Here is a 13,513-nt window from a genome sequence, read left to right on the forward strand (position 1 = left end):
TAAAGCAGCAGGCGGGTACCACAGAGCACCCGACGAAGGGCGTTATGGTACTTACGGGAGGACAGAGCCGCTCCATGAATAGACCCATTTCGGCTCCGGTAGAATGTGAGAGGATCCTCCGATTGGGCAGAGGGGACCAAAACAACTGGCTCGACGTCATGAAAAGGTTGCAACCAGGAGAAGTGAAGCCCAGCCTTAGATCACCAGGATCAACTGAAACTATACAGATTATTACCCATTTATTATTGTTATTTATTTTCTTTCTTTATTAAAAAGATCTTCCTCCAATTTTATACAAATAAAAAGAAAAATCTCCACTTTTTTTTTAGTAAACTGCAACCAACAACAGAATAAATGATAGAAGATATTATAAGAAGATATTGAAGTTTAGATCAAAACACACACACAGGCCTATACAAAGTGTAAACTAGGCTATCTCTTATTTGCACTCTGCCTGGATGCCACTTCCCCAATACATCTTTGCACTTTTTAAGATAGGCCTATATGCCACTCTCACAGGTGCAATTTAGCTTTTTTGCCCACAACGCATATCGATCTATTCATAAACTCTTTGACTGATTTCCCATTTTGTTGACTTCACAGGAAACACCCCGCAACCGTTGATTTACAAGGTGCTGATTTCATTCAGCTCATTGGCCCGCCGACCATGTGACCGTGCAGGCCTGTATAGCACCTAAATGACCGGAGCCTGTGTCTGCAGCCACAGATTGATGTGACCGCTGGTGGCTGCGTTATTAATGGAGTAGAAGAGTTATATCACCCTGAGGAAATACAGCCAACTGCCCGAGATTGAGCAGCTGTGGAGGCATAAACCAAAGCCTGAAACCCAATCATCCACACGTCCCTGCGTTGCAGCAGCAACAAATTTAGTCTTAGAGCTGTTGGGCTATATTGGAGTTATGTTTTTGTATTAGTAGTGGGGTTTTAGTCAGAGCTGCACGCAGCTTCTTCACAATGCTCCCTTTCATTGCCACATCTGCATCGGAGTCGTAAAGTTCCCTCTCTTACATCTCTATCTGAATATTATCCCTGATTAACTAAACAAGTGTAATAAAGTTGGACGCTGGTTTGAAATGTGTCAGTATAGTATTATCTGATGCATATAGGCTCGTATGTATTGTTTCTGAATAGGAGCGATGACGGCGGTGCTGTCCGTGGTGCTGAAGGGCAGTCCATCATGAAGTAACTTTCAGCACCGCGGACAGCTCCACTCGCCCATTGATCACTACCAACCCTTTAATAAAACAATCCTTCTGCACAGGATCGCAATGCGCACTTACTCCTGATTGGCTGAACACACGTACCACCTGACACCTCCCACCTTCTCCAGGCGGAAGCTTCTCCTTTTTCAATGTGTGTGTGCGTGTGTGTGTGTCTGCGTGTGCGTGTGTGTGCAGTCTTCGTGAATGAACGCAGGGTTTATAAATTCAACACACATATCCCTCACAGGATGGACACACGGTAATCTTCCAATCCGGTTAATGTTTGAGCCGTGTCGTCGCTCTGTGTGAGACGCAGTCAGAGGAGATAGGATTCCGCTGGAGAGCTATTCATATAAACTGAATGGTGATCACTCCAGAAGGTATTACCTCGTAGCATACGTCTCAATCATGTAGATATTTTCCCGGGTATCTTCGTGGTCCACCCAAAGTCGACTTTCAAACACATCATAACCCACTTACCGAGGGAATCCAGTATCGACATACTGTACTGCAAAACTTCATCACAAAATACCAGATTTTCTGCTGAGCTCATCTCAGAATTGTGCTACTGTGTATATTACTCCATTATTCATACATTATAACCACATTTCATATTTATTAAATGTCTAAATCTTTGGAGGAGCTGGTATTACTGCTACATCTCATAAGCATTTAAAAATGACATCTCAATGTCAAATTCCCCATAAGTCATCTTGATGTTCACGGAAAAACAATAGAGGACACTGAAGATATAATATATGATATAGGCTACATATAGTACAGGAGAAGTTTTCTTTTTCTTTTTTTAAGTATGTTGAAAAGCAGAACTTTAGACATTACTGTAAGAATGAGGATCTGAACCAGGAAGATCTGTGATGAGCCTCAGTGGCACAGTGTTCATACATTTCTTTCAGCTGAAGATTTATGGTCATGTCATGATAATTATAAAAAGTGCATTTATATTTGTCACATATTATTCATTTATAGTCCATGTTATTGTGGAGCTGGTTAGTGCACCCCCTAGTGGTGGAAATGATTTTGGAGCCCGACCATCCAGTCCTTTTTGAAAGAGAAGAAAAACATCTATTGTGCTGCTGGTTCACAGAAGGCAAACATGATGGGGGTTATTCATCGTCCAGGGGCGGCCTCCAACATCCATACATCAGCTAATGGGACAAGGAATTGGCAGTACGATATCATATAAAAAATAAACAGCAGATAAAACTTAGGGAGCATGGATTTACAGCTACACTCATAATAAGTCTAGAGAATTCAATAATCAATTCCCAATCAAGATTTTGATAATGAACTCAGTCCCTACATGGATGATTTAAATATGAATGTGGAAATGTACAGAAAATGAATGAGGATCACTGAGACTCTTAGATATTCCTACCAGACAAATATTAATAGTAATGTTTGTCTCATAAAACAGGCAAAGATTTAACCATATACATTTACATTTATTGATCCATTTTTTCTCCATCTGCACCAGGGGCAGTTAAGAGCAGAGACCTTATGTTTTCAGTGTGTCGGTCCACCCAGCACTCCTGTTCTCGTGACGCCGCATCTCAGTAATGCCAAGAGGGAATTTCTTCAAATAGGTCACAACTGTCATTTGGACTCGAGGATAAACTGGATTGGATTTTGGATGTCAAAGGTCAAAGGTTACAACAGTGACCTCATAAAACATGTTTTTAGCTATAACTTTTGAAAAGAAAATTATGCTTACAATTAATATTTTATATTATTCTGGATAAACAAGGATGCAACCTGAGACTAGTCTGAGTGGCAGAGGAGTAAAATACTTTGTTAGATTTTCACTGATTCCCATTGAATGCTGTAGTTGCATTGGATATAGTTGGATTGGAGCAGCCTGTTCTGATCCTAAATTGCTATGGTTGAGCAGATTTTTTTCAGTTCATGAATAAAAGTTTGCTTCTGAGTGCGAGCGTGCAGCTCTCTCCGTTCTCCTGTAATGTACCTTGAAAAGGAAACATTATGTTGCCTCACACAATTACAGAGTCAGCACCACTTTTCCCTGCAATGCCATGTGTTTACCTACTGGACTGTGTTTTGATCATACTGACAAGCAGGTAGAAAAACACGGAGTAAGGAAAGTTGTAGTGTAAGTAAGTGGGTAGCCTGCTTAGGTTGAAGAAACATCCACTTAGGGGCTTAGCAGCCGCTTCCGTTTTCTTTGGGTGAAGGTACCAGTCCATTAAATAACAACGTGAACATTCCTGACTTTGATAGGTTCTCGTTGTGGCGTCTTACTGGGAGTCTCTACAAAAAGTACCAAGAAAGACTTGGTTGGGATACTTGAGGATAAGTTGTAAAAACTTGGAGGTGTTTCATGTCTCATTGACTCATCTTTTCCTGAGTGACCACGACCTGGATGACTGAGAACCTCCTGGACACATTTTGTCCCTCAGAAACATTAATTATATTCAGACAGTCTTGCACCTGCTCCTCATGTACCGTAGCGTTGAAAGTTATCTATATCTTTGCACCAATGCCTCCGTGACAAATTCTTGTACATTATTAGAAAAAAGTTGAAGTCATTTGAAGACCACTGATTGCCTCTGAATTCCCATGGTGGGAGGTGAGAAATTGGTTTTGTTATGGTATTGTTAGGTTATGGGCAGAGGTTTCATTTTGCTTGAGCACCAGTGCTTCTTTTTAATAACTTCAAGGCCTCCGATGACTCTGACAGCACAGTTGAGACTGTGGATGAGAAGATCAAAGCAATGAACGAGTTCAAGGCCATAAATGGTGCTAGGTGGCTGCAAGACTGCGAATGATTGCAAATGAAGGGTTTATCCATCATCTTATCCATAATACTTCAGCAGTTTGTACTATATGCACTTGTCTATTGAGATCAATATTTTTTCACTGCTCCTTTGACAATTGTCCAAAGCAGCAGGTAAATCATCCTCTTAAAAGTTTGTTCTACTCCTTTTGAAATGAGTGCATTTTCTGTACAGCTGCCAGGCAATCAATAGACCCTTAAATGAACACCAGGATAATTTTAACTGTATGTTTGAGCAACATGAGATTTAATGATATGGAAGTTCAGCAGTTAAGTGTGCATACTGTTGAAGTGTGGTACGACCTGTAAGTTAGCTGGGGATGTGTTTATTCTGATGATTCATGTGGCGTTGCATAATGTTTTGCATGTTCTGGCCCCTTTGCCCCTAACACCAATCATACATACATCACTAATCATGGCCCAACTGCATTCACTCCTAATTATACAACAATGTTAAAACACTGTGGAGCACAGTGTAAAACACCAACACACTGGTAACAATGTGTGATCATACATTAAACTAGAGCAGCACTCAGACAGTAAAAACCTCCGGCAAGGCCAGTGTGGAAAAATATAAACCAGGGTACAGAGGAAAAAAAAAATTCAATTTCATAGTAAATGACCTGGATCTTCACCAAAATTTAATGGGTTCTTACTTGGCCAATGCCCCATCTCTCCAAGTACGGTGCAAATTGGTCCAAATTGTTTGTTTTCTGGAAGACATAACCTCCGGATATAATGAGACTGTTCATAAATTTGCTTTTCTCTTGCAAGCTGGGAGGTTTCCCTTTCACACCTTCCTACAGAATCATTTCATACAAGCCAAATACTTGTTCAGCGCAGCCCATTTAAGAAGAAATGATGATTTGATCATAGCGATTACATAGATTTAGACTTGAAATGACAAAATACCTGGTAAAAGAAACTCTTAACCCCTAAATACATTATCACACCAAAGTATAGCCAACAAAGTGTGTTTTACAATCTACACATGCCTAAATTAATGGTGAACCTTTTGAAGTAAAAGCTTTCTCTCTTTTTATGTTGCATCCACAATCACACATACGTCATCATCGGTACCATGGTAATGTGTGTGAACATGAACACATGAAGGGATTTATTGTGGCTCAGTCACAATCTGCTTTTCAAGTGATAAAAATCCAAATGAATGGCAAATTAAAACAGAAACACCACAAAGGTTTTCACATAGAAAACAACTGCATAAATAAGACACAGGTGATGAAAGTAAACTTGCAAAGATAACTGAAAATACACAATATTGTCAAACACTGTCTAAAGGTTGGGTGTAATTGATCCATCCAAGTTTCACCAAAAATCCAATGTCACCTGTCTCCATTGTGCTGGAAATTAATTGAACATGATTTATTTAGCTGTGAGTCATATGGACAGTGGATACCTGACTTGAGTGAGAAACTTGCCCTCAAGCAGCATTCTGCACCTGTTTTCACTCCAATTCCTCCTCTAATGTCCCTGATACCTGAATCCAGAGGGCTTTTAGCCGCGTCACACCTGACAGAAGAGCCATTTGTGTTGAGCTGGAGATTTACTGGCAATCTGGTTTAAGTGCCACGCTCAAGGGCATGATGGCACGATACACTATGCGGGATTTTGATTCTCAGGTTTCAAGTTTATTTCCATGAGATATACGGCCGCCGCGCTGGTTCATTTGCAAATTTGTCGTTTTTAACACCAAGCACGGGCAGGAACACACACAACATAATTGGTCTGTTTGTCGTGTTACCTTATAGGCTACACAAGTGTGTTCTGGCCAGATGCCTGACAGAAGATGAATGTAACACACAAAGTAAGAAGTGTGTTTTCCAATCGGTGTCACTTTGCAAAGACAAGAGGATTGTCTGGTTACTTCACAAAAGCATGTTTGACATTTCCGAACGTTATTATTATTAACATCAATACTTGCAAAATTCTTTTATTAAACTTGTTTTGTCTTCTGCTTTACCTCTCTGCTTCCTGCCAGTGGAGATTAGAAAACATATCCCTCATGACTGGCACTTTGAGGACAACTTTGACAAGCTCTGCATGTTTTTATCCTTGAATATTGTGTGTGTGTACATTTGCGTGTGCGCTTCACAAAGAAGAACTTGAATACCTGAGACTTTGACATTTTAGATAACTACAATCATGCGTACAGAAATATAGCATTGCTCAGGTACTGTATAATGACTTTATGCTTTGAGCAGAGCTACATGATGATGGTTTCGCCTAAAGTCTGACACCAGCTGCATCTTTCACCTCCGCTTGGATCTCTTTTTAGTCTGTAACACATTAGCCTATCACATCATATTGCAGCTAGATGCAGTTTAGTGAAGTAAGAAGATTATGTCTCTAACATCTGTCAAGAGACAGATAAAAATCATAATGTTAAAATAAGCTTTCCTAGGCCTCTCGCGTACAAAAGCACATAAAGTTCAGAGCTTTACAGTGAGACAAAAAGGTTAAGAGTTTATAGTTCTACAGAGGCCCAAATTGTGATGCAACCATGCCAACATAGCTACTGAGACAATGCTAAAATGCTAATATTGTCAGATTGTTTACTATGTTGACTGTCTTTATATGTTAGCATGCTAACATCTGCTAATTAGCACAAAAAATACAAAGAGCTGAGACAATAGTTGCAAATAGTTGGTCATAATCCAAAGTACTGGACAAAGTCATATGCTGATCTAAAGGTGGTGCTCGAAGAAAGTTCAAAAGAATTTCACCTTAAAAAAAAAACTGCAAATGTCAAACTGATGGTGATGTAGCCTAAAGTCAAATTTCAATCCACTTGATAGCTGAGGGCTTTTATTATCTGGATCAAAGTGATTGACTGAGTGACTGATCAACTTTTCAATCCTTAGTGCCATGCCGCTGATATGTTTAAGGAGGGTCGGATATAAACACTAAAGCCACGTGGGTGGAAGCATGAATGCTACTGTCATGATCCGAACTGTCCCACCAACAGCAATGAATAGTGTCACACACCAAAGCTATTCTGCAAATAATTTCTTTCTTTTTCTTTCCAACAATATGCTTGTTTTTACTGACTAGATCAACTACGATACTATCGGAGACCAGCTACAAATAGCCTACTGTTTCTTAATCATCACTGAAATGTTATGTGACATTCTTTTTCAGTTCAAGTTGATAAATACAAGTATGGAGTTAAATGACCATTATATTCCTTCAGGATTGTTTGACAGAGGGTAAAAAAAGGGGTCTGTGTCCAACCGCTTCAGTGACTATCTGATATCGACTTCACACCATGCACGGTTGGACAGCAGCACACAGCCTCAAGATCTCGGTTTTCATTCATTAGACAACTATTTATTTCACTTTTCATGTTAACGACTGACTGCAACACTATCACCCTCCAGGATGAGGATTGTTGTGTGTGGTTTGTGTCTTGCTATGAGGGTTGGCTCTTCCCCTCACCTCTGAATAACACAACACTAAGAGGTTAGCTGTTTCCCCTCGCCTCCAGTTTTAATACTAAACATAGCTAACATCCTGCTGGCTGTAGTTTCATGATTAGGTTAGAGACATGAGAGGGATGTTGATCCTGGCATCTAACCCTGTAATTTCCCCCAAATACTTAAGTATTCCTTAAGGACATACATTTCTAGTGCTCTAGTTCCGGTAGATCTGTTTTTTAGTATATAACTCTCACTGCAAAGTTTAAGTGCATTTAAATGTCTGAGCGGAGTGTATTAACTTTCTGAAAATATTCAGCAGAGTCAGAAGTTGTGGAAACATCGGCTGGTATAAGTCACGCTGCCCAGACTGCAGCTCACCCACACATAATGAGAATATAGTGAGTATGTGTCTGAACCTGAAAAGCTCCTTGTAAAGTGAACCTGTGAGCCATCCATTATTCATCGTGATCAAGCGTTACCATGACTCTCTGTCTACTTGGGAGGACCTTACAAGTTTGGCACGACTCCTTGAGTGTCTGTTTCTGCTGCCAAGTGTTTCTCTTATGGCCTGAAACAACGAGTCCAGGCTGAGAGATACAGTACATACAGCGTTTTTCAGGCACACGTGCTGAGAATACCAGCTGTGCTACTGCCACCTCATGGCAGATTTCACCAGTGACAGAGGGATCATGTTGTTGGCAGGCTTGATTGATAATGTGCTGCATAGAAAAGTGACAGCTAAAAATTTTTTGGGGGGGCGGGGGGGTCGTTTAAGCAAAACTTCATCATACTTTACTCTAAAGCTTTTCACAGAAAGACAAAACCAACAAAAAAAGTCATTTCGCCAAATATTGAAACATCAAATACAGGCTGACTGACACATTTCTAAGACGATGTTGAATATGGATATAGTCTGCTGTGGATAGAAAGTTTCCAGACACCGTACATAAGTCAAGACTTTATGAAAACTTGGATAAATGCCATTGTGATAATTGTGATGGAAAAATGAATAATGGCATCCATGAAAATGATTAAGTGACATTTAGTATTTGTCTTTCCTGTCTCTTGGAAGAAAGTTTTGAAACAGTTTAGCTGGCTGACTTCATTAAAGGCACACTCCACTGATTAATGTTGCACTTCCATTAAGCTGCATGGCTCAGTCTTCAGGCTCTCCGCTCCATCATTGGAAAAACACTGTACAAGTAAAATGTGCTATCATTAACATTATCGTTGTTTTATGTTATTTTGGAGCTTTGAGCAAAATAGTTGCTAATGTCAGAGTGATTGTAATAATGTTAAAGCACAAGTAAGCGATCCGGTCGTTTTGGCTAACTTCCTGTCAGCAGATGGAGTTAGCAGTCCCCGCCCTCGTCCCTACGTCACCACATTCACGCGCATCCCTTGGCTGCACACACAGAGAGGACCGCCCCTTTATGCCGCTCTCTCTCCTCATTGGATAAAGGTTGTAGGATACAAGGAAAGTTTTCTCCTCGGCTTACAGCAGAGCAGAGTGACTGACAGACCCGTGTTTCAGACCAAACACTCTATATAAGTGATTGCTGTCGGAAGATGTAACTATTTAAGACTTATATTAACACAAACATTCCGCTTACTTCTGCTTTAAGATGCTGATATTAATTGAGCATGTTTACTATGTTCACCAACTTTGTGTAGAGGATGAGCATGCCCACATTAGCCAGTTAGCAGTAAACATAAAGTAGGTCATAAAGTACTGTACTCGTTTATGATAGAGGGGGACGTTAATGTCTGAACCAACACGCATGGCCCAGCTCCTAAAGCTGCAGGGTGCAGTGGTGCTTGCTCTTGGGATACACCAATTCAACCCCCACCTCAGGTCTCAGATGCTCATCTGTGTAATTCACAGAAAAGCCCACATGTTTGGCATAATATTAATTCTTAGCGACGTTCCTGTTCAGTTTGCTAAAGTGTCTTTGCTGTTGTAAGTTACACAGCCTTTGAATTTTTACGAGCTGAATGAGATCATCCTGTTCCTGAAGGGGGTTTCACTGTCAAGCCTTTGTTGTCCATTGTGTCCTCTGTGACAGACTGCATGTGTTTTTTCACCGGGCTGGAGCCTTCGTACCCTCCTCCATTCAGGAGGGTGTCGAGAAAGTTCACACTGCTGCATAGCTCAGGTTCTCATGTAATATACACAAGCATGTTTCCCTATCAGAAAAGTGTTGGATGCACAACCCCGTCATGCATCCAAGTGTTTTCCGTTGTCTGCACAACGGAAAAACAGACTTCCTTGATTCCTCTGGCAGCTACACATTTCTTGAGCAGGTTCTTTAGGGTGTACACAAGGAATCTGTTTTGCATCCTGACTTCAGCTCGTATTACGCTCTGTTTTTTCCCCATTGTTTCACAACTCACATTGTCTGTGGTGTAAAAGGCTGTCACATTGTCTTTGAATCCCTCTTGGATTCCCTCCTACTCACTTTCCTCACCTTTGGGTGAAGCCAACTACTTATACTTCTTAAATTACTTTTATTTCTGCAGCTTGTGCTAATTCACAGTTTTTTGTTACTGACTGTCTACATTTCTGACTCATACCTACTTTTGAATGTGTTGCTGTGGGTCTCCAATCACCTTGTTTCTCCCTCCTTTCCTTGTCATCAAAGGCTACACTGCTCTCTTCAGTGACTGAGCTAACATTATCCACCATAATCTAATGGTAATACTGGACCAAGTTGGAGTGTAGCAGCAACCAGGTTGTATAGTTTCTGAGTTCAACCTTTCATTAGAAGAGTAAGGATGTGATATTTCTCTTCAGTTCTCAGAGAGGTGTCCACACAGCAGACAGAGAGAGAGAGAGTTGTAGGAAGGTGTACTTGGGTCACTTCACGAAGACTGAACCCAAAGAAACGACTGGAGCACTCGATACATGCAGATATTTAATAACAATACAGGTGCACAACACCTGCACAACACAGAGAGAGAGTTGTGTTGGGCAGGTGGCTGAAGCTGAACTCACTGTTTTACAGGAAAGCTTTAAATGGAAGCGAACACACATCTCTGTGTTTTGCTCACAGTGGGCGGTCTGATAAATAGACTCATAGCTGCTCAAAATAACCTCTATCCAACAATAAAGCTGGAGATGTTCAGCTGGTTTTCAGTCGAACAGCTGGTCTTCCTGTACGTTTGCTGTTGCTGATGAGATCCAGACCCTTATAAAATGTGCAGTATAAGGAGTTTGAGAGCAGTGGTGTAATTCTGCCCTAGATTAGCAGATTTATTCTGCCTCATCTAGGGACTGTTTTTGCTTTTTTAAAGTAGGACAGTGTAACTTGCGAGGTTTGTTTATGTTGTTACAATTTTAAGGCTTTGGCTTTGTTCTTTTGTGATCCAAGTAGTTCAGGCTTTTTCATTTCCTCTCCACATTCTCAGTGGCTATAAAAGCAGCCATCCTCCTCCACTCTCTCTGTCAGGTGTTGCATATCCGCCAGGTCCCATTTGCAATCAGTAACTATTGTCACTTTTCCCTCCTCAAACACAGAAGTGCATCTCTAACTGAGCGCCCTAATTTCCTCTCTCTTTTATCTGTTGTTTTTGGCTGTGAAGAAACAGGATGACACTTTTTAGCTTGTTCACCAGGATGTCTTCCATGTGTTTTGTCACATGCCTGGGGGAATTAATCTAACTGAGCACTTTTAGTAGGCTACAGTTTACACAGCAAATACAAGTCAGATTAGTTTGATCAACCATGGGTCTCTGAAATAAAAGACAATACACAATGGATCCGCCTCGGACTAATTATAAATCATGAAAATGAGCAGTTACAGTCCGCAATCTATTGTAGTTCTGTTGTTAGAGAATGGAAAGCTATTGAAATAGTGATTTCAATTGTACATCAAAACTAGGGGATTATAGGATTATATATATTGTGTTTAATTTAATAATTCATGAATAAATTCATTTTCGTTTAATCTATTTTAGTCTCTGGAATGACTTTTCACTCATACATCAAAGACGTCAAAACTGTCACTTAACAGTAGATGCGTATGTCTTGTTTTTCAGTCAGTCGAGGTCAGCAGTGATTCTTCTGTGGATCACTCATGATTGCGCTTTGTGTTTGTGCAGTGTCAGCCGCTTTAGGGTAACTGTGTATACATGCAGTGATACTGAAGATATGTAGAGAAAGAAAAGCCCACTATGCTTCTGTTTTCACGCTGTGTCAGCCATTTATGCTCGTCGTGTAGAGCTGTAAATAGAGCCTCTCTGGCAGCTGCAGAGACTTTCATCTCCTGCAGGAAACAGTCCTCCTGACAGCTTTTTTAGAAGTTTCGGCCCCTCTCAGTGGTCTGTCTGCTGTGTGCTGTCACTCGAAGCTGCCACTGCCTCCTCCTCCTCCTCATCCTCCTCCTCCTCCTCCAGGAGACGATGCAGGACAGCCGTCACCAGCTCTTTCCTGGAGGTCAGCTGTTTGACATCTGGCAGGGGTGTCTGCCTGATCCAGAGTGATAGCGCAGGACGATTCTGTTTTTAGCTCAGTGCAGGTCTCATCAGAATCAGAGGTTTGCATGAACTTGGTACAAGCACAAAATCCACAAAATCCATCCCTAAAGTTTCCAGCTAACAGTGATGTGTGTGAGATTATGAGACGATTTGATGTATTTTGAAGGAGCAGTTTGACACTTTTGCCTGAGGTCAGTCAGATGAGACTCTCTGTATCACTTTGCTCTAAACTGCTGGTCATCTTAGCTTACAGTGTAGCACACAGACAGAAAAAACACTGAGCCTGACTCTGTCCAAAGGTATTAAAGCAACCCAGCAGCTCATTGATTAACATAAGTGTATCCAATTTGTTTAAAGATTACCAAAACACTCCAGTCTTTATACTAAGCTGAGCTAATCAGATGCTAATGGTGGTTTCATATTTACTGCACAGACGTGACAGTGATTGTTTTAATCTCTAATTAAGCAAATGAACATACTGTATACGCACTGGAATAAAACAACTCTAACTATTCTTTAAAGTGTCGATCCGTCAACTCCTGCTTTCTCACGCTTGTGATTTCCATGAAATGGCAGAAATTTCTGGTAACACTTTACAATAAGGGTCCCTTAATTAACGTTAGTTAGTACATTATTAAGCATTAATGTATAAACTAATGTGTTAATTAATGCTGAGTACTGTAATGCATACATGATGATAACTAATTACATTATCCAACTTTTATTATTACTTAAAGCAGAAGTAAGCGGAATATTTGTGTTAACATAAGTCTTAAATAGTTATATCTTCCGACAGCAATCACTTATATAGAGTGTTTGGTCTGAAACACGGGTCTGTCAGTCACTCTCCTCTGCTGTAAGCTGAGGAGAAAACTTTCCTTGTATCCTACAACCTTTATCCAATGAGGAGAGAGAACGGCATAAAGGGGCGGTCCTCTCTGTGTGTGCAGCCAAGTGATGCACGTGAATGTGGGGACGTAGGGACGAGGGCGGGGACTGCTAACTCCATTGGCTGACAGGAAGTTAGCCAAAACGACCGGATCGCTTACTTCTGCTTTAACATTATTACAATCACTCTGACATTAGCAACTATTTTGCTCAAAGCTCCAAAATAACATAAAACAACAATAATGTTAATGATAGTACATTTTACTTGTACAGTGTTTTTCCAAAACAACCGGATCGCTTACTTCTGCTTTAATAATTTATTAACTAACTTTAAGTAGTAAAACATTAATTAACTGCTTACTAATATGCTACATTAATTAATGTGTGTAATACATAATAATGATTGTTAATATATCTGTGAACAGTTAATTCATGCTTAATAATGTACTAACTAACGCTAATTAAGGGAACCTTATTGTAAAGTGATACCAAATTTCTTATTTTTATCCATGATTCAAATGTGTAAACCGGAGGGATCAGCTAACCCAGGAAAGGCTGTTAGATTTTAAAGGAGGGGTGATGGGGGAAGGTTTCTTTTTTAGTAATTTGTGTTGAATGTTTTTATTCACGCCCACACCTCCACAACACAGTCACCATTACATATTGAGACTTTTCCA

This window comes from Trachurus trachurus (genome assembly GCF_905171665.1).
Source record: "Trachurus trachurus genome assembly, chromosome: 12".
NCBI classification, from domain to species: Eukaryota; Metazoa; Chordata; class Actinopteri; order Carangiformes; family Carangidae; genus Trachurus; species Trachurus trachurus.